This window comes from Aegilops tauschii, chromosome 3 (genome assembly GCF_002575655.3).
Source record: "Aegilops tauschii subsp. strangulata cultivar AL8/78 chromosome 3, Aet v6.0, whole genome shotgun sequence".
Taxonomy (NCBI): Eukaryota; Viridiplantae; Streptophyta; class Magnoliopsida; order Poales; family Poaceae; genus Aegilops; species Aegilops tauschii.
In genome coordinates, this window is record NC_053037.3 from 30,635,269 (window position 1) to 30,653,877 (window position 18,609).

Consider the following 18,609-nt stretch of genomic DNA (forward strand, 5'->3'; position numbering starts at 1 on the left):
GTATTCTTGAAGGTTTTGAATATAGGGTGATATCACAAACTTTTCATGGTTCAGCCGTTGTTTAAGATTTTGTCGCCTGGAACACATTTTTTTTAGGATACTGGAGGGAACACATTTGTTGAGGTGGTCGCGTGGACAAAGCCAGCTAACTAATAGGCTTGCTGACGAAACCAACTTCACTGGAATTAACGTTTTGGGAGAAATTTTCTGTACAAAACCAACTTCATATATACAGTAGTTTTATCTGAGGAAACTGAACTACAATTGTCCTCAAAAAAGAAAAATGCGGGACGAGTGAACGAACGAGGCCAGCACCACGTTGGCGAAGCTAGGTCTTCGCGAACCCCTCATCAATCAAAAAGCAAAAAAAAAAACAAAAAAAAACAAAAAAAAAACTAGGTCTTCGCGGCGCCCAAACGAACGCGAGCCACGATGGCGCAGCAGCAGCCCCGACAAATCGACGCCGCTGAGGAGGGGCACTGAAGCGGCCCGACGCAGAGGATGCTCGCCAGCGGCGCCTGCGTCCCGGCTTGAAGTCGAAGATCTCCTCAGGGAGATCCTTCTGCGTCTCCCTCCGCAGCCTTCCTCCCTCCCGCGTGCCTCTGCCGTCTGCAAGCGCTGGCATGACCTCGTGACTGATCCCAAGTTCCTACACTGCTTCCGCGTCCACCACCAGAAGCCGCCCCTCCTCGGGTTCTTCCACATGCGCATATACGATATCGTCTTTACCCCTGTTCTGGACCCTCCGGACCGCATCCCTCCTCAGCGATTCGACCTGAGGCTCCGCGACGTTGAAAGTGGCACGCAGTTGATAGTCAACCTGCTTGATTTCCGCCATGGCCGTGTCCTTCTCCTTCTCACGGAGAGAGCGCGGCGTAAGGTCATCGTCTGTGACCCCATCACTGGCGAGCAGCATGACCTGTCTTTTCCGCCAAAGTTCGAAGGAACATATGTCGTCAACGCGGCTGTGCTCTGTGCTGCCAGCGAACGTGATCACGTGCACGGAAGCTGCCACTTGAGCCCCTTCAAGGTGGTGCTGATCTCCTATTCTGGAGGCGTTAATAGGCCCATTGCCTGTGCTTACTCCTCAAAGATTGGCATATGGGGTGATATCATCTCGGTAGATGTTCCACATAGGCTTGTTTTCGCTCATATCCCTGGGTTACTTGTTGGTAATGCCCTTTACTGGTTGTTGGCTATTATAAGCGACGGCATACTTAAGTTTGATTTGGATGAGCAGAGCCTAGCTGTGATCAACGGGCCTACCATTGCAAATGATGTCTACCATGCCAGCCATTGGATAATCCAACTTGAGGATGGCGCCGTTGCCATGGCCATATTGTCTTACCCTCGCTTCCAAATGTGGCAAATGGATGTGAGTTGCCATGGTGTTGTCACATGGATGATGTTGAAGACCATTGACATGCATGACATTCCTGGGCTCCCTCCTCAGATTGAAGGAAATAAGGCAACCATGAAAAGCATAGTGGGATGCGTCCAGCATACTAATGAATTTCTTTTATCTGTGGACGACAACGTCTATATGGTTCAACTTAAGTCAATGCAGTCTAGGAAACTCTGTGAATACCAACATTATAGTAACTATCATTGTTTCAAGAGTTTCTATCCGCCAGGTGATTATTCATTCTTAGTCTTCATATTACAGGAATAACTTAATCTTCTTGTGTGATACTCAAATACCTTCATTGAAATTCTTTAGTGTTCTCTAACAAGTTAAACTTAGTTGCAACCAATTGTCCTTTGCTAGATAGACAAACTTTTAGCCATATTGTTTAGTAGTATATGTTATCATTCAATACAATAGTCTTCACTCTTCACTCGTCGTTTGCTAGCTAGACAAGCTTATAGCCTTCACTGCATTATCAATCAATGTAGTTGTCTTCATCCATGGGAGCTAATAACAAATCAAATACCAGACGAGTAATATTGTGAAATCAAATGTCAAATCACTAACTCATTCTGCATGTTTGACACCCTAGCTAAATTCTTCTATCCGGTAATTTTAATCTTGTTGTTTTTTTCGTAAATCCATGAAAAAAACTTTAGTTGACTATGTGCCTTCTGAAATAATATTTATATTGTCACTTATTCAAGACCATAATGCAAGTGACTAGCGCATCTATGACACAACCTTTTTTTTTACATTTGTTGTCTCTAATCAGGCTCCATTTATTTAATTTTAATATTGTCACAACTTTTGTTGGTAATTATACAAGTTTTGGCATGTGTTTATTTTCTCTTCTTGACATGAGGAGGAATGAGTGTAAATGAGATGAATTATATACCGCATCTTGCTTTCTTTTAGGGTAAAATTCACCATTATGAGGTAGCTATATACACTTCTTTCAATAATATTCCTTGCACAAAGCAACACACGTGGTTTTTATTTGGTGCCAGTAGTGAGCTATAAAACATAAATACAGTAGTGAGTTATTTTCTTATATTTTTCAACTCATCTATGTAACAGAATAATTGTTGCCTTCCCATATTCATTTGTCTTTTTCTTGGAACTTATTAAATGCATGCCATATGCTTCTAGGCCCAGCCATTATTTGGAGCTGAAATGTTGCATGATGCATAGGATGACGTCTCCTACTCTCGTTTGATGTTCTAATGTGCTGAAACGGTTGAATGGGTAAGAAAATCTTCTGAATATTGTTTGTGAGATCTGAACTGTTTTGATTTTCTCTTTGTAAGATACACCCAATGTGGGTAGCATGCAATCTCAAACTACTGTCCATTCAGATATAGGGATTCACACATGCTAGTAACACGGACAAACAATTAAAAATGGTGGTGATGCTAAATAAAAAATGAGTCCTCTTTTGGATCATATATGGTATATGTAGCTGATCCAAATGTTGCATACCCAGATTCTCCTTTGATTTAGCTTTTATGTTATCTTAATTTGAAAGCAATGTATATTTGTAGCCTATTTTTCTATTACAAATATCAGTCACATCATTCAACTCCAGCACCTAACAAATTCGTGTGAATAGGCTGAAATTTTTGTTATCACCGGTATTCTGAAGAGATATAGCTAGTAATAAGATATTGCTCTTCCTTTTTAGGGGGTATTATATCTTTATGTTGCTGAGATGATCATGAGTTTGTACACATGGCTTGTTCATACATTGCTGTGTACTCCTAGGTGCTACTATTACGTTTTCTCTGTATCTGTATCATGTTAGTAACAGATTAGCGCTTTTGTTTTCCCCAGGTGAAGAAGGGCTGCTGCAGTTACTTGTCGCTGAGTTTACCGCATTGCTTGAATGTTTGCAACAGTGTTTATATGTTATCTAAAAAAACTTACCGTGCCTTAGTCTAGCCAAGTTTTTTATCCGGCAAGTTGTTTTGAACACCTAAACCAGGGAATTTCAGCTAAGTACCCTATTCAAGTCTGATTTCGTCATCTCTTTTTCTTTTAGGTGTTTGTGCTTGGCAGCTATTCTCTTGAGCCATGATAGTTTCAGCCCCAAGTATCACCAAAACTTGTGTGTTTGAGTGTGCATGTCAGTTGTGTTTTGACTTTTGAAAAGCATAGCATCACCCTCGATTGAATATGGTCATCATCCACATGTGCTTTTTTTTCCTGGGTGAGAGCGAGTTTTTTCTTTGTTGCTCCTTGTGCAATACTTACTTTTTAATGGTTCGTACAAGCCATAGGACTCATCATTGACTCATCTATGTGTTGCTAAAGATATGGGACCTCATGACAACCGTACTTGAAATTATAGTAGCTGAGCAACAGTAGGTTGCATCTTGTCTATAGTCATTCTTGTTAGATATAGAGATATTTTACATTGTAATCTCTCTCTCTCCCCCCCCTCTCTCTCTAGTGTAATTTTTTACCTCGAGGGTGTTGAGGTTGCATCTTGTCTACCGTCATTCTTGTTAGATGTAGCTGTCTCTGATCAATATAATCCCACGCGGCTCTCTAGAGAGAGTAGGAGCGCTTCCAACCTACATGGTATACAGAGCCAATCCTCTTCCAATCTAGCTACAGAAATAGAAAACCAACCTACCATCGATCATGTCTTCGGCCTCAAGTCTGGTCATCCTCAACCTCATGCCACCACCGTTTGACAAGCTATCGAGGGGCAACTATCGCCTCTGGAAGGCCTAGGTGATGCCCGCCCTGCAAGGAGCGCAGGTGATAGGCCCCTGGATGGATCTGATGCGGCGCCTCCAAAGCAAACGTGGCAGCAACAGTGTGACGCCCGGATAATCAAGCTACAGTAATCCCACGTTAATGATGCCACGTCACCTCGATTACTGTTGCTAATCTCGCGTTAGTTCAAAACCGGTTCGAATTCAAATTCAAAAACAAGCAAACAATAAAATATTTTCAAATATTAAAACTAAAATGTTGGGGTGTTGCCGAATAATTCATAAGTAATAATGGTGGAGAAACCAACATTTCGTATAATATTTAAATTCACTACAATAACCAAAGCTTAGGGCAAAACAATTAATTTAATGCCTTTTATAAAGTTATAATAATATAACTTAATTAGTAGTGTGCCAAAATAATTATGGCAGTGGCCTAATTAGTAATACTAATTTAGGTGCTAACTAGGTATTTTATAAAACTAAAATAATAGAAACTATAAATAAAGACAGTAAAGAAATAAAAGGAAAAGAAAAACAAATCAAGAGAAAACAGAGAAAAGAGAAGAAAGAAGAGAACCCCCCCCCACTGGGCCAGCTGGCCCAACTGTTAGCCAGGCCGGCCCAACTGGCCCAACCGGCCACCCCCACATCCCTTATCCACCCACCCGGTGAAACCCTAACCCCCACCGACGCCCCACTCGCTCCCCCCACTCCCCTCGCCCCGATCCCCTCTCCCTCTCCGCTCGTTCTGGATCAGGGGCATGAACTCGCCGCGCCCGACGTGCACGTCGCCGCCCTCGTCGGCTCCGTCGTCACCCTCGCCGGCTCCGTCGCCCGCCACCTCGCACTGCCATCTCCATCTCCCTCGATCTGCTCGCGTCCGAGGACACCGCCCCCATCGCCGATCCCGCCGTCCGTCGCCCCCGGACCGCCACCGGGCTCCCCAGTCCTCCTCTGGACGCCGTCGCCCCGTCGTCCATCGCCCCCGACATGCCACCTCGCCGCATTCGACCTCGCCTCCGCCCACGGCCACCGCACGACCTCACGGTCGATATACTTCATCGGAGCCTCCCCACCGGTCTGCCTCCTCGCCGCGCGTCGTCCCCGACGACCTCCTCGACCCCCGCTGCCCGAATCCCCACCGCCCCTGTGAGCTCCCCCTCTCCTCTCTCCCCTGTGCGCCCGCCTCGCTCCCGTGTCCCCCTGCTCCGCGCTCGCCTGCGGCTCGCCCCTCCCCTTTCGCACCTCACGCCCGCACCGCCGCCGCTGCAGCCATCAGTCGCCCTGCGCGCGGCCCCGCCTCGCCGGCGCCGCAGCTACCTCGTTCGCCGCGGCCTTCCTCACACGCGCACGCCCGCAGCTGCGCAGCTTTGCCGCAGCCACCGCCCGCGCCCGCCGCTGCCCTCCCGCCGGCGACCGCCCAGCCCTCGACGGCCTCGTCCGCCACGGCCCCCCTAGGCGTGCGCCCGATCGGGCCGCGCCCGAAAACATCGCCCGCACCCGCTATGGCCCCAGGGCCCTATGACAAAGGGGCCCCACCCCAGAGAACGTTTTAATAAAAAAATGATTTAAAAAAATTAAATTAATTAATAAAAATAAATAAATGAATAATAACAAAAAGGAATTAAAATAATAATAATAATAAATGAATAAATATATATAATTAATAAATAATTAATAATTAAAATAATTAATTAATTAATTAACTAAATTAATTAAGTTAATTAATCTAATTAACATGTTAGTTTAATTAACTAGTAATTAGTTTAACTAAACCCTAATTAACCTAACAGAGTATGACACGTGGGTCCCACTAGACCCACGCGTCAGTTTGACCCAGTCAACCCTTGTTGACGGCTGACGTCAGCATGACATCATGCTGATGTCATAAAACCAATTTCGAATTTAATTAAATTCCAGAAAATAATAAAATCTTTAGAAAACCATATCTTTTAATCCGTAACTCGGATTAAATTATTTTCAACATGAAAGTTGCTCAGGACGACGAGACGAATCCGGATACGCAGCCCGTTCGTTCACCACGCGTCCCTAGCATAGTGAACCTGCAATATTTCACCTCCGGTTCATCTGTCCGAAAACGTGAAACACCGGGGATACTTTCCCGGATGTTTCCCCCCTTCACCGGTATCACCTCATACCGCGTTAGAACACGTCTAGCTCTGCCTGTTGTCCATGTTATGCACTTGCTTGCTATGTATTTACTGTTTCTCCCCCCTCTTCTCTTCGGTAGACCCCGTGACGATGCTGATGCCCCTGTGGTCGACTACGTCACCGACGACCCCTCCTTGTCTGAGCAACCAGGCAAGCCCCCCCCCCTTGATCACCAGATATCGCCTATTCTTCTCTATACTGCTTGCATTAGAGTAGTGTAGCATGTTACTGCTTTCCGATATCCTATCCTGATGCATAGCCTATCCTTGCTACTACTATTGTTACCTTTACCTGCAATCCTACATGCTTAATATAGGATGCTAGTTTTCCATCAGTGGCCCTACATTCTTGTCCGTCTGCTGTGCTATACTATCGGGCCGTGATCACCTGGGCGGTGATCACGGGTATATACTTATATACTCTATAAATGATGCCTGTGGTGACTAAAGTCGGGTCGGCTCGTAGGAGTACCCGCAAGTGGATCTTTGTGGCGGAGCGACCGGGCAGGTTGAGACCGCCTAGGTGAGAGGTGGGCCTGGCCCTGGACGGCGTCCGCGGTTACTTCGACATAACACGCATAACGAGTTCTTGGTATTTGATCTGAGTCTGGCCATTTGGTCTATACGTACTAACCATATATGCGGGAGTAGTTATGGGTATCCCGACGTCGTGGTATCAGCCGAAGCCTTCGTGATGTCAGCGACTGAGTGGCGCGCGCCGGATTGGACTGGAACACCACTAGGCTAGGTCTGCTTCCGGCCGCGTTCGCAACGTGCAGGTGTGCATAGGGCGATGGGCCCAGACCCCTGCGCGCATAGGGTTAGACCGGCGTGCTGACCTCTCTGTTGTGCTTAGGTGGGGCTGCGACGTGTTGATCTTCCGAGGCCGGGTATGACCCAGAAAAGTGTGTCCGGCCAAATGGGATCGAGCGTGTTGGGTTATGTGGTGCACCCCTGCAGGGAAGTTAATCTATTCGAATAGCCGTGATCTTCGGTAACAGGACGACTTGGAGTTGTACCTTGACCTTATGACAACTAGAACCGGATACTTAATAAAACACACCCTTCTAAGTGCCAGATACAACCCGGTGATCGCTCTCTAACAGGGCGACGAGGAGGGGATCGCCGGGTAGGATTATGCTATACGATGCTACTTGGAGGAGTTCAATCTACTCTCTTGTACATGCTGCAAGATGGAGATGGCCAGAAGCGTAGTCTTCGACTGGAATAGTTATCCCCCTCTTATTCTGGCATTCTGCAGTTCAGTCCACTGATATGGCCCTTTACACATATACCCATTGCATATGTAGTGTAGCTCCTTGCTTGCGAGTACTTTGGATGAGTACTCACGGTTGCTTTTCTCCCTCTTTTCCCCTTTCTATACCTGATTGTCGCAACCAGATGCTGGAGTCCAGGAGCTAGAGATCCCCAGGATGATTCTACATGGAGTTCGGCTTCGAGGAGTAGTTAGGAGGTCCCAGGCAGGAGGCCTTGCCTTTTCGATCGTTGCTACTTTTGTGCTAGCCGTCTTAAGGCAAACTTGTTTAACTTATGTCTGTACTAAGATATTGTTGCTTCCGCTGACTCGTCTATGATCGAGCACTTGTATTCGAGCCCTCGAGGCCCCTGGCTTGTATTATAATGCTTGTATGACTTATTTATGTTTTAGAGTTGTGTTGTGATATCTTCCCGTGAGTCCCTGATCTTGATCGTACACATTTGCGTGCATGATTAGTGTACGGTCAAATCGGGGGCGTCACAAGTTGGTATCAGAGCCGACTGCCTGTAGGAATGCCCCTTTCCAACTCCTTGGCCAAAGTCGAGTCTAGACATTGCAAAAACTTTTACTAACATGGCTGTGTGTCTTACGGGCCCACGTCGCCATTGGGTGGTATTAGGATCTTTTACTCCTTGTCTATACTCTGGGACTCTGATCTCTCTTCTATTCGAGTTAAGTGAATTTTGCTAAATCTAACATTAGGATCTCGTTATCACTTTCACCCGGAGAGCCCCTTATTACTGATGATCGTCTGCTGCACGCGAAGACCCTGAAGATACTCTCCGCTGATAACCCGAGAACTTGTGTTCATCGCTTTTGCAATTCCCTTTCATCGATAAACTCCTATGGATAACCACGTATACTCGCCATTCATACAATGTTTCCCAGTTGATCTTGTTATTACAAGATACCCCGAAATTCTCTCTGCTGCTCCGAGAATCCTTTGAGCTTACTGCCTTGCTGTTCCTTGCCACATGAATACCACTATGGATAATTTCTAGCACTTACCGAGTATCCGGTCATCCCCAGTTGATTCAAGTATTTCACAAAAGTGTTCAAAATATCATTCGATCTTCCGAAAATCTTTAGGAGCCTGTTGCTCTTGAAATTCTTGCTTACTTGCATTATGATTAATATTAAGTCTCGTAATCTTATTGGCATCTCTTGTCATTATCATTTTGAGTCCGTTGATTCAATTTATTGTGATGCTCGCAATCCTCAATCAGATCCTAGAATTCATCCTTCCGGCTCAGACATCTTTAACATGAGCTGGATCTCGACCAATAAAATCGTCCTCGATTGTACCCCTAAGGCTATTCAACTTATCCATCCCTAATCAGAGCATTGCTTCTGATCCCTTGACTTGGAATTCATAATTCCTTTGCATTTGAGCTTGTGAGTTAGTCAGTTGTTTCTATAGTCTGATCTCCCTGCATTCTTTCTTCCTCTGGTTGAGTACTGATGCTCACATCAGATCCCTTGTGGACCACCAGACCCTTTTGTCGGATTTTATCCGACAATGTCCTCCCTATTAAATAAGCTGGTGAGCTTTTCCTCGGATACATAATGCCTTTGGTAAATTGTATCCTCTGCTTTGTCAACCATGCTCTACTTCTGAGCTTGTGTTATTTACTCCTGAAGTTTGTAGTATATCTTTCTACGATGCCCCGATGGGTTGAACCTATGCCTTCCTTAATCTGTGTGAACCCGAAAGATTTCGCGGGACATACTTATCTGGTATTGCACCAGGTAAAACTTTCGACAACTAATGTCATTATCAAAATACGAGAGGCGAATGGAAGGTTATGCATTGAAGAAGTGGGAGTCGACCTTGAACCTTTGTGTTCATGCCCATGGACACGATGTAGATCCTATCATGGAAGCTTCTCTTATAATAATTACCCCCTTGTAATAAGTTCATCTGGTATCCGTGGACGTGGTTCCGACCATGTTTCTCCTTGATTTCGTTTCTCATGCAAGTTTGAGCACTTGTCTTCTGCAGGGCAATACCCTAGTCCAACCTTTACCTTGATCTGTCGTCGAGTATTACCCTCTGGTATCTCGAGATTATCATGGAATTGCATAACTTCTTATGAGTTTTTCATTAAGTGCTACATTCTCACTGATTCCAATTTTCCACGGGCTCTGAGTTATTAGTCACTCGAGAACACCGATAAGCGAATCGATTCCGCACTCCGATTCAATAACTCTAAGTAATTCTTGTTGCTTACGAGTGTAATAATCCTTCAAGTCATTCCTAGCCTTATCGGCTATATCATTATCATGCAAACTTTTAACTGTGCTACCCGGTCCTTCCCGGAACACAACTTTCGATGATGAGCTAAGCTTACGTCGATCTTCCTCGTCATATTAGTTCGCCTTGAACAACAAGCTTGATTTCAAGTTTGTGCCTTCCCCTTGGTTCCATTAACCTATCGCTTCATCATTCCTTTGACTTGATGTCATCGCCGATCGATTACATCTTCGTGGAGCCTCTTGACAAAATTTGCCGTGAACATCATCAACATTTTGACTCCTTCCAGGATATCAATGGAATTCTTGATGATAAGTGCCATCCTCGTTCCTTGGTAATTTGAGTTACCATCGACAACAACCTTTCATTCCTTTCATCACAAACTTGATCAAGTTATGGAGCTCCTTGCTAACCAGCCTATGTTATGTTCTACCTTGTAGTATTACCATCTTTTATGTCAAGGATATTGTGAGAATTTCTCCACCTCTTGAGAATTCGTGATACAGTGATGCTTCTAACCATCATCATTCTTCTCTTGGTCCCCGTGTTGAGTGAACTCTGTTATGAGAATTTAATATCTCTAGCAACCTTGTTACTTCAGAGTTAATGGACAATAATTCCAATGTAGTGTGCTGGTTGCTAAATTTCCATTCCGACGTTGGTCGTGCAACCCAACCCATATTTCGGGTGTCCCTTTCAACCAATGTTTAATTGTGTATGTTTTCCTCGAGCATACATCATTATACCATTTGATCTGACAAATGTTATCTCCTTGTTCACATAGTTGTGGAAATCCATCTTTTGTTAATCTCGATGAATTGTCGCTGATTCCATCAACCACCTCCTCATCCTCTCGTTGGTTTACTGAGGGACTCTTGTTTAGGAACTCGCTTCCATAGTTCATTTCCCGAGAATCTTACAATGTTATCTCGTCAAATTGTGCCGCACCTTTTCTTCTCAGGCATCCTAAGTCTGAGGTATCCTGACACCAATCAGATCTGAATCTCGGTCAGATATGATGGTTGGAACATTTTCCAAGAGTCACAACATTGGTCTTTATATGGCCCGGTAAGGTGATGACATACCTAGCACACCTGGCCGGAGGACCTATTGTTATAGTTTCCATCTTAGCAAGGTTAACCATTCTTCCATGAGGAAATTGTAAGACTTATTCTATAAGTTGTTCCTGATGAATCCTCTGTATATGCAAGTCCAACCTTTGCTTGAAGACCATGTCAATGCTATCTCGAAGCATGTCTGTGGTACTCCGGTTTTCAACAAGAACATTTGAAGCCCAATGCTAAATGTTTCTTGCTCAATTATCCAAACACCGTTGTATGGGTAATGTCATGAAGTTTCTCTCCCCTTACCTAAAGGGTTCTCTACATTATATATTGTCACAGATATCATGCTCTGCTTGTCCTTGGGAAGGATATACCATTGAAATATGTGTTTAAACACATTTTCCTTTCCATTCTTCTGTTTAGTTTGATAATCATATTTTCCTTTCCATTGTTTGGTTTAACCTTTCTGGTGATCTATATGATCTAAGCAGTAATATTCTCCTGCTTATGTAAACACCTCGGTGTACAACTCTGTCAGTAAGACCCTATTACTATTGTTGGTGAAATTTCGGTAACCACCGATGGACGAGAACCTTGCCTATTGGTCCGCCTCGTTCAACGAGCAGGAAAATGGTTCTCTTCGTCCCTTGCCCTTGGTACCGACGATGTTGCTAACTTATAACTGACAGGCTACCCTCTGACAGGCCTTGCTATCATGATCGTGCAAGAAGTCACCGCCCTTCCTACTTTTAAACCACATGGTGGGCCCATAACCCACAGTTCCACAGGATCGAAACCTGACTCTCTTGTACACCCCCTGTTCCCAAAGTTATTCCTCCCGCATGGACATCGTATGTAATTCATGAGCCACCTTCTGATGAGATCATCAATTCTTGTTTCGGACACAAAAATTATTCCTTTGCTTTGAAACCCTTTCACCTTCTGACTAGGCATTGAACGATTGCCTAGCTGCTTGAAACTTCTTACTGTACCTTCAAAATTTACCCTCGATGTGTTTTATTTGTTTAGCTCGAGAGGTACTCATATGCTCATTCATGGGTTAATACCAGATTACTACCCTTATAGCATTCTGTCGTTGCCGATCTGCCCCATTACCTACTCGTAAGTACGATGAAGATCCCGAAGAAAGGATGCCTACTTCATCATGATGACCTGAAGCAGAGAAATGAATACATCAACGAAAGGGATCAACCTCTTCGAAAGGGCAGTCAAGACCGAGAAGACCCGTTAGGTTTTTCGCTACCATCACCTTTCCCCCCTTACTCCACCGCTTAAATCTCGGGACGAGATTTCTTGTAGTGGAGGAGAATTGTGACGCCCGGATAATCAAGCTACAGTAATCCCACGTTAATGATGCCACGTCACCTCGATTACTGTTGCTAATCTCGCGTTAGTTCAAAACGGTTCGAATTCAAATTCAAAATCAAGCAAACAATAAAATATTTTCAAATATTAAAACTAAAATGTTGGGGTGTTGCCGAATAATTCATAAGTAATAATGGTGGAGAAACCAACATTTCTTATAATATTTAAATTCACTAAAATAACCAAAGCTTAGGGCAAAACAATTAATTTAATGCCTTTTACAAAGTTATAATAATATAACTTAATTAGTAGTGTGCCAAAATAATTATGGCAGTGGCCTAATTAGTAATACTAATTTAGGTGCTAACTTGGTATTTTATAAAACTAAAATAATAGAAACTATAAATGAAGACACTAAAGAAATAAAAGAAAAATAAAAAGAAAAGAAAAACAAATCAAGAGAAAACAGAGAAAAGAGAAGAAAGAAGAGAAACCACCCCCCCCCCCCACTTGGCCAGCTGGCCCAGCAGTTAGCCAGGCCGGCCCAACTGGCCCAACCGGCCACCCCACATCCCTTATCCACCCACCCGGTGAAACCCTAACCCCCACCGACGCCCCACTCGCTCACCCCACTCCCCTCGCCCCGATCCCCTCTCCCTCTCCGCTCGTTCTGGATCAGGGGCATGAACTCGCCGCGCCTGACGTGCACGTCGTCGCCCTCGCCGGCTCCGTCGCCCGCCACCTCGCACTGCCATCTCCATCTCCCTCGACGGATCTGCTCGCGTCCGAGCACACCGCCCCCATCGCCGATCCCGCCGCCCGTCGCCCCCGGACCGCCACCGCGCTCCCCCGTCCTCCTCTGGACGCCGTCGCCCCGACACCGCGCCATCGTCCATCGCCCCCGACACGCCACCTCGCCGCATTCGACCTCGCCTCCGCCCACGGCCACCGCACGACCTCACGGTCGATATACTTCATCGGAGCCTCCCCACCGGTCTGCCTCCTCGCCGCGCGTCGTCCCCGACGACCTCCTCGACCCCCGCTGCCCGAATCCCCACCGCCCCTGTGAGCTCCCCCTCTCCTCTCTCCCCTGTGCGCCCGCCTCGCTCCCGTGTCCCCCCTGCTCCGCGCTCGCCTGCGGCTCGCCCCTCCCCTTGCGCACCTCACGCCCGCACCGCCGTCGCTGCAGCCATCAGTCGCCCTGCGCGCGGCCCCGCCTCGCCAGCGCCACAGCTACCTCGTTCGCCCCGGCCTTCCTCACACGCGCGCGCCCGCAGCTGCGCAGCTTTGCCGCAGCCACCGCCCGCGCCTGCCGCTGCCCTCCCGCCGGCGACCGCCCAGCCCTCAACGGCCTCGTCCGCCACGGCCCCCCTAGGCGTGCGCCCGATCGGGCCGCGCCCGAAAACGTCGCCCGCACCCGCTATGTCCCCAGGGCCCTATGACAAAGGGGCCCCACCCCGAGAGAACGTTTTAATAAAAAAATGATTTAAAAAAATTAAATTAATTAATAAAAATAAATAAATGAATAATAACAAAAAGGAATTAAAATAATAATAATAATAAATGAATAAATATATATAATAAATAAATAATTAATAATTAAAATAATTAATTAATTAATTAACTAAATTAATTAAGTTAATTAATCCTAATTAATTAATCTAATTAACATGTTAGTTTAATTAACAAGTAATTAGTTTAACTAAACCCTAATTAACCTAACAGAGTATGACACGTGGGTCCCACTGGACCCACGCGTCAGTTTGACCCAGTCAACCCCTGTTGACTGCTGACGTCAGCATGACATCATGCTGATGTCATAAATCCAATTTCGAATTTAATTAAATTCCAGAAAATAATAAAATCTTTAGAAAATCATATCTTTTAATCCGTAACTCGGATTAAATTATTTTCAACATGAAAGTTGCTCAGGACGACGAGACGAATCCGGATACGCAGCCCGTTCATTCACCACGCGTCCCTAGCATAGTGAACCTGCAACATTTCACCTCCGGTTCATCTGTCCGAAAACGTGAAACACCGGGAATACTTTCCCGGATGTTTCCCCCCTTCACCGGTATCTCCTCATACCGCGTTAGAACACGTCTAGCTCTGCGTGTTGTCCATGTTATGCACTTGCTTGCTATGTATTTACTGTTTCTCCCCCCTCTTCTCTTCGGTAGCCCCGTGACGATGCTGATGCCCCTGTGGTCGACTACGTCACCGACGACCCCTCCTTGTCTGAGCAACCAGGCAAGCCCCCCCCCCTTGATCACCAGATATCGCCTATTCTTCTCTATACTGCTTGCATTAGAGTAGTGTAGCATGTTACTGCTTTCCGATATCCTATCCTGATGCATAGCCTATCCTTGCTACTACTGTTGTTACCTTTACCTACAATCCTACATGCTTAGTATAGGATGCTAGTTTTCCATCAGTGGCCCTACATTCTTGTCCGTCTGCTGTGCTATACTATCGGGCCGTGATCACCTGGGCGGTGATCACGGGTATATACTTATATACTCTATACATGATGCATGTGGTGACTAAAGTCGGGTCGGCTCGTAGGAGTACCCGCAAGTGGATCTTTGTGGCGGAGCGACAGGGCAGGTTGAGACCGCCTAGGTGAGAGTGGGGCCTGGCCCTGGACGGCGTCCGCGGTTACTTCGACATAACACGCATAACGAGTTCTTGGTATTTGATCTGAGTTTGGCCATTTGGTCTATACGCACTAACCATCTACGCGGGAGTAGTTATGGGTATCCCGGCGTCGTGGTATCAGCCGAAGCCTTCGTGACGTCAGCGACTGAGTGGCGCGCACCGGATTGGACTGGAACGCCACTAGGCTAGGTCTGCTTCCGGCCGCGTTCGCAATGTGCAGGTGTGCATAGGGCGATGGGCCCAGACCCCTGCGCGCATAGGGTTAGACCGGCGTGCTGACCTCTCTGTTGTGCTTAGGTGGGGCTGCGACGTGTTGATCTTCCGAGGCCGGGTATGACCCAGAAAAGTGTGTCCGGCCAAATGGGATCGAGCGTGTTGGGTTATGTGGTGCACCCCTGCAGGGAAGTTAATCTATTCGAATAGCCATGATCTTCGGTAACAGGACGACTTGGAGTTGTACCTTGACCTTATGACAACTAGAACCGGATACTTAATAAAACACACCCTTCTAAGTGCTAGATACAACCCGGTGATCGCTCTCTAACAGGGCGACGAGGAGGGGATCGCCGGGTAGGATTATGCTATACGATGCTACTTGGAGGACTTCAATCTACTCTCTTCTACATGCTGCAAGATGGAGATGGCCAGAAGCGTAGTCTTTGACTAGAATAGTTATCCCCCTCTTATTCTGGCATTCTGCAGTTCAGTCCACTGATATGGCCCTTTACACATATACCCATTGCATATGTAGTGTAGCTCCTTGCTTGCGAGTACTTTGGATGAGTACTCACGGTTGCTTTTCTCCCTCTTTTCCCCTTTCTATACCTGATTGTCGCAACCAGATGCTGGAGTCCAGGAGCTAGAGATCCCGAGGATGATTCTACATGGAGTTCGGCTTCGAGGAGTAGTTAGGAGGTCCCAGGCAGGAGGCCTTGCCTTTTCGATCGTTGCTACTTTTGTGCTAGCCTTCTTAAGGCAAACTTGTTTAACTTATGTCTGTACTCAGATATTGTTGCTTCCGCTGACTCGTCTATGATCGAGCACTTGTATTCGAGCCCTCGAGGCCCCTGGCTTGTATTATAATGCTTGTATGACTTATTTATGTTTTAGAGTTGTGTTGTGATATCTTCCCGTGAGTCCCTGATCTTGATCGTACACATTTGCGTGCATGATTAGTGTACGGTCAAATCGGGGGCGTCACAAACAGCAAGATAAAACCATGGCCATGGGGCCAAAAACCCCTCTATGGGACATGGCTCTCGAAGGATCAGCAGGTTCTGAGCTACCTGCTGAACTCTCTGTCGAAGGAAATTCTCGCGCAAGTCATGGGGAAGGAAAATACCTTTGATCTCTGGACCGCCATCACCACACTCTTCACATCATAATCTAAATCTCATATCACCAATCTGAGAATTGCCATCGCCACCACGAAGAAGGGCACCATGAAAAGCACCTCCTACATTGCCGGGCTCCTTAATACATGTGTGAATACATAGACAAACAGAGTGTCACTAGTATGCCTCTACTTGACTAGCTCGTTTATCAAAGATGGTTAAGTTTCCTTACCATAGACATGAGTTGTCATTTGATAAACGGGATCACATCATTAGGAAAATGATGTGATTGACTTGACCCATTCCGTTAGCTTAGCACTTGATCGTTTTAGTTTACTGCTATTGCTTTCTTCATGACTTATACATGTTCCTATGACTATGAGATTATGCAACTCCCGATTATCGGAGGAACACTTTGTGTGCTACCAAATGTCACAACGTAACTGGGTGATTATAAAGGTGCTCTACAGGTGTCTCCGATGGTACTTGTTGAGTTGGCATAGATCGAGAATAGGATTTGTCACTCCGATTGTCGGAGAGGTATCTCTGGGCCCTCTCGGTAATGCACATCACTATAAGCCTTGCAAGCAATGTAACTAATGAGTTAGTTGCGAGATGATGCATTACAGAACGAGTAAAGAGACTTGCCGGTAACGAGATTGAGCTAGGTATTGAGATACCGACGATCGAATCTCGGGAAAGTAACATACCGATGACAAAGGGAACAACGTATGTTGTTATGCGGTTTGACCGATAAAGATCTTCGTAGAATATGTAGGAGCCAATATGAGCATCCAGGTTCCGCTATTGGTTATTGACCGGAGACGTGTCTCGGTCATGTCTACATAGTTCTCGAACCCGTAGGGTCCGCACGCTTAAAGTTCTGTGACGATCGGTATTATGAGTTTATGTGATTTGATGTACCAAAGGGAGTTCGGAGTCCCGGATGAGATCAGGGACATAACGAGGAGTCTCGAAATGGTCGAGACGTAAAGATCGATATATCGGACGACTATATTCGGACATCGGAAAGGTTCTGAGTGATTCGGGTATTTTTCGGGGTACCGGGGAGTTACGGGAATACAAGGAAGAAGTAATGGGCCTCATGGGCCAAGTGGTGGAAGAGAGGAGGCAGGCGCACGGCCCCCCTAGCCCAAACCGAATTGGACTAGAGGGCCGCCCCCCCCTAGCCCAGACTGAATTGGACTAGGGGGCCGGCCCCCCTTTCCTCCTTTTTCCTCCCTCTCATTCCTTCTCCCTCTCCTCCTTCCTTTCCTCCTCCTAGTAGGAGTAGGAAAGGGGAGTCCTACTCCTACTAGGAGGAGGACTCCTCCTCCTGGCGCGCCCTACAGGGGCCGGCCGGCCTCCCCCCTTGCTCCTTTATATACGTGGGCAGGGGGCACCCTAGAACACACAAGTTGATCTGTTGATCTCTCTCAGCCATGTGCGGTGCCCCCCTCCACCATATTCCACCTCGGTAATATCGTAGCGGTGCTTAGGCAAAGCCTTGCGTCGGTAGCATCATCAACACTGTCATCACGCCATCGTGCTGACGGAACTCTCCCGCAAAGCTCTGCTGGATCGGAGTTCGTGGGACGCCATCGAGCTGAACGTGTGCTGAACTCGGAGGTGCCGTACGTTTGGTACTTGGATCGGTCGGATCGTGAAGACATACGGCTACATCAACCGCGTTGTCATAATGCTTCCGCTTTCGGTCTACGAGGGTACGTGGACACACTCTCCCCTCTCGTTGCTATGCATCACCATGATCTTGTGTGTGCGTAGGAATTTTTTTGAAATTACTAAGTTCCCCAACATGGAGATGCTAGGCGATGGAGGAGAATGCGGATTCAACACATCTGCGAATCTGGAGTACACGGGGCATGGCCAGTACAAGTCCGGGGGCGCGCTCGTGGCACCAGAGGATTTGGTCGATGGAGGCGCTCTCCTTCTCCCTCTGGCAGCGCCGACAGGAGCTCTCGAGGCCGTCTGCAACAACAACATCGGCAGTGTCAAGCATCGCGAGATTACCCTGAATGCCAAATATGTTTCAAGCATCACAAAGGAGGCGCTCATGAGTTTTGGGATCACCATGAGGAGGATGAGTACGATGAGGAGGCCAATGCTGTCACCGACTCTTATGGCATCGACACAACTGGTATGCAGATACCGGTGCTACAAACCATATCAACGGGGAGCTGGACAAGCTGACAATCAGCGACAAATACCGTGGAGGTGATCAAGTGCACACCGCGAGCGGTTATGGTATGAAAATTACTCATATTTGTAGTTTAGTTGTCAAAGCCCCATGAAAAACTTGCACCTAAGTAAAGTTCTTTATGTTCCTGAAACATCAAAAAATCTTCTATGTTCATAGATTCACTCT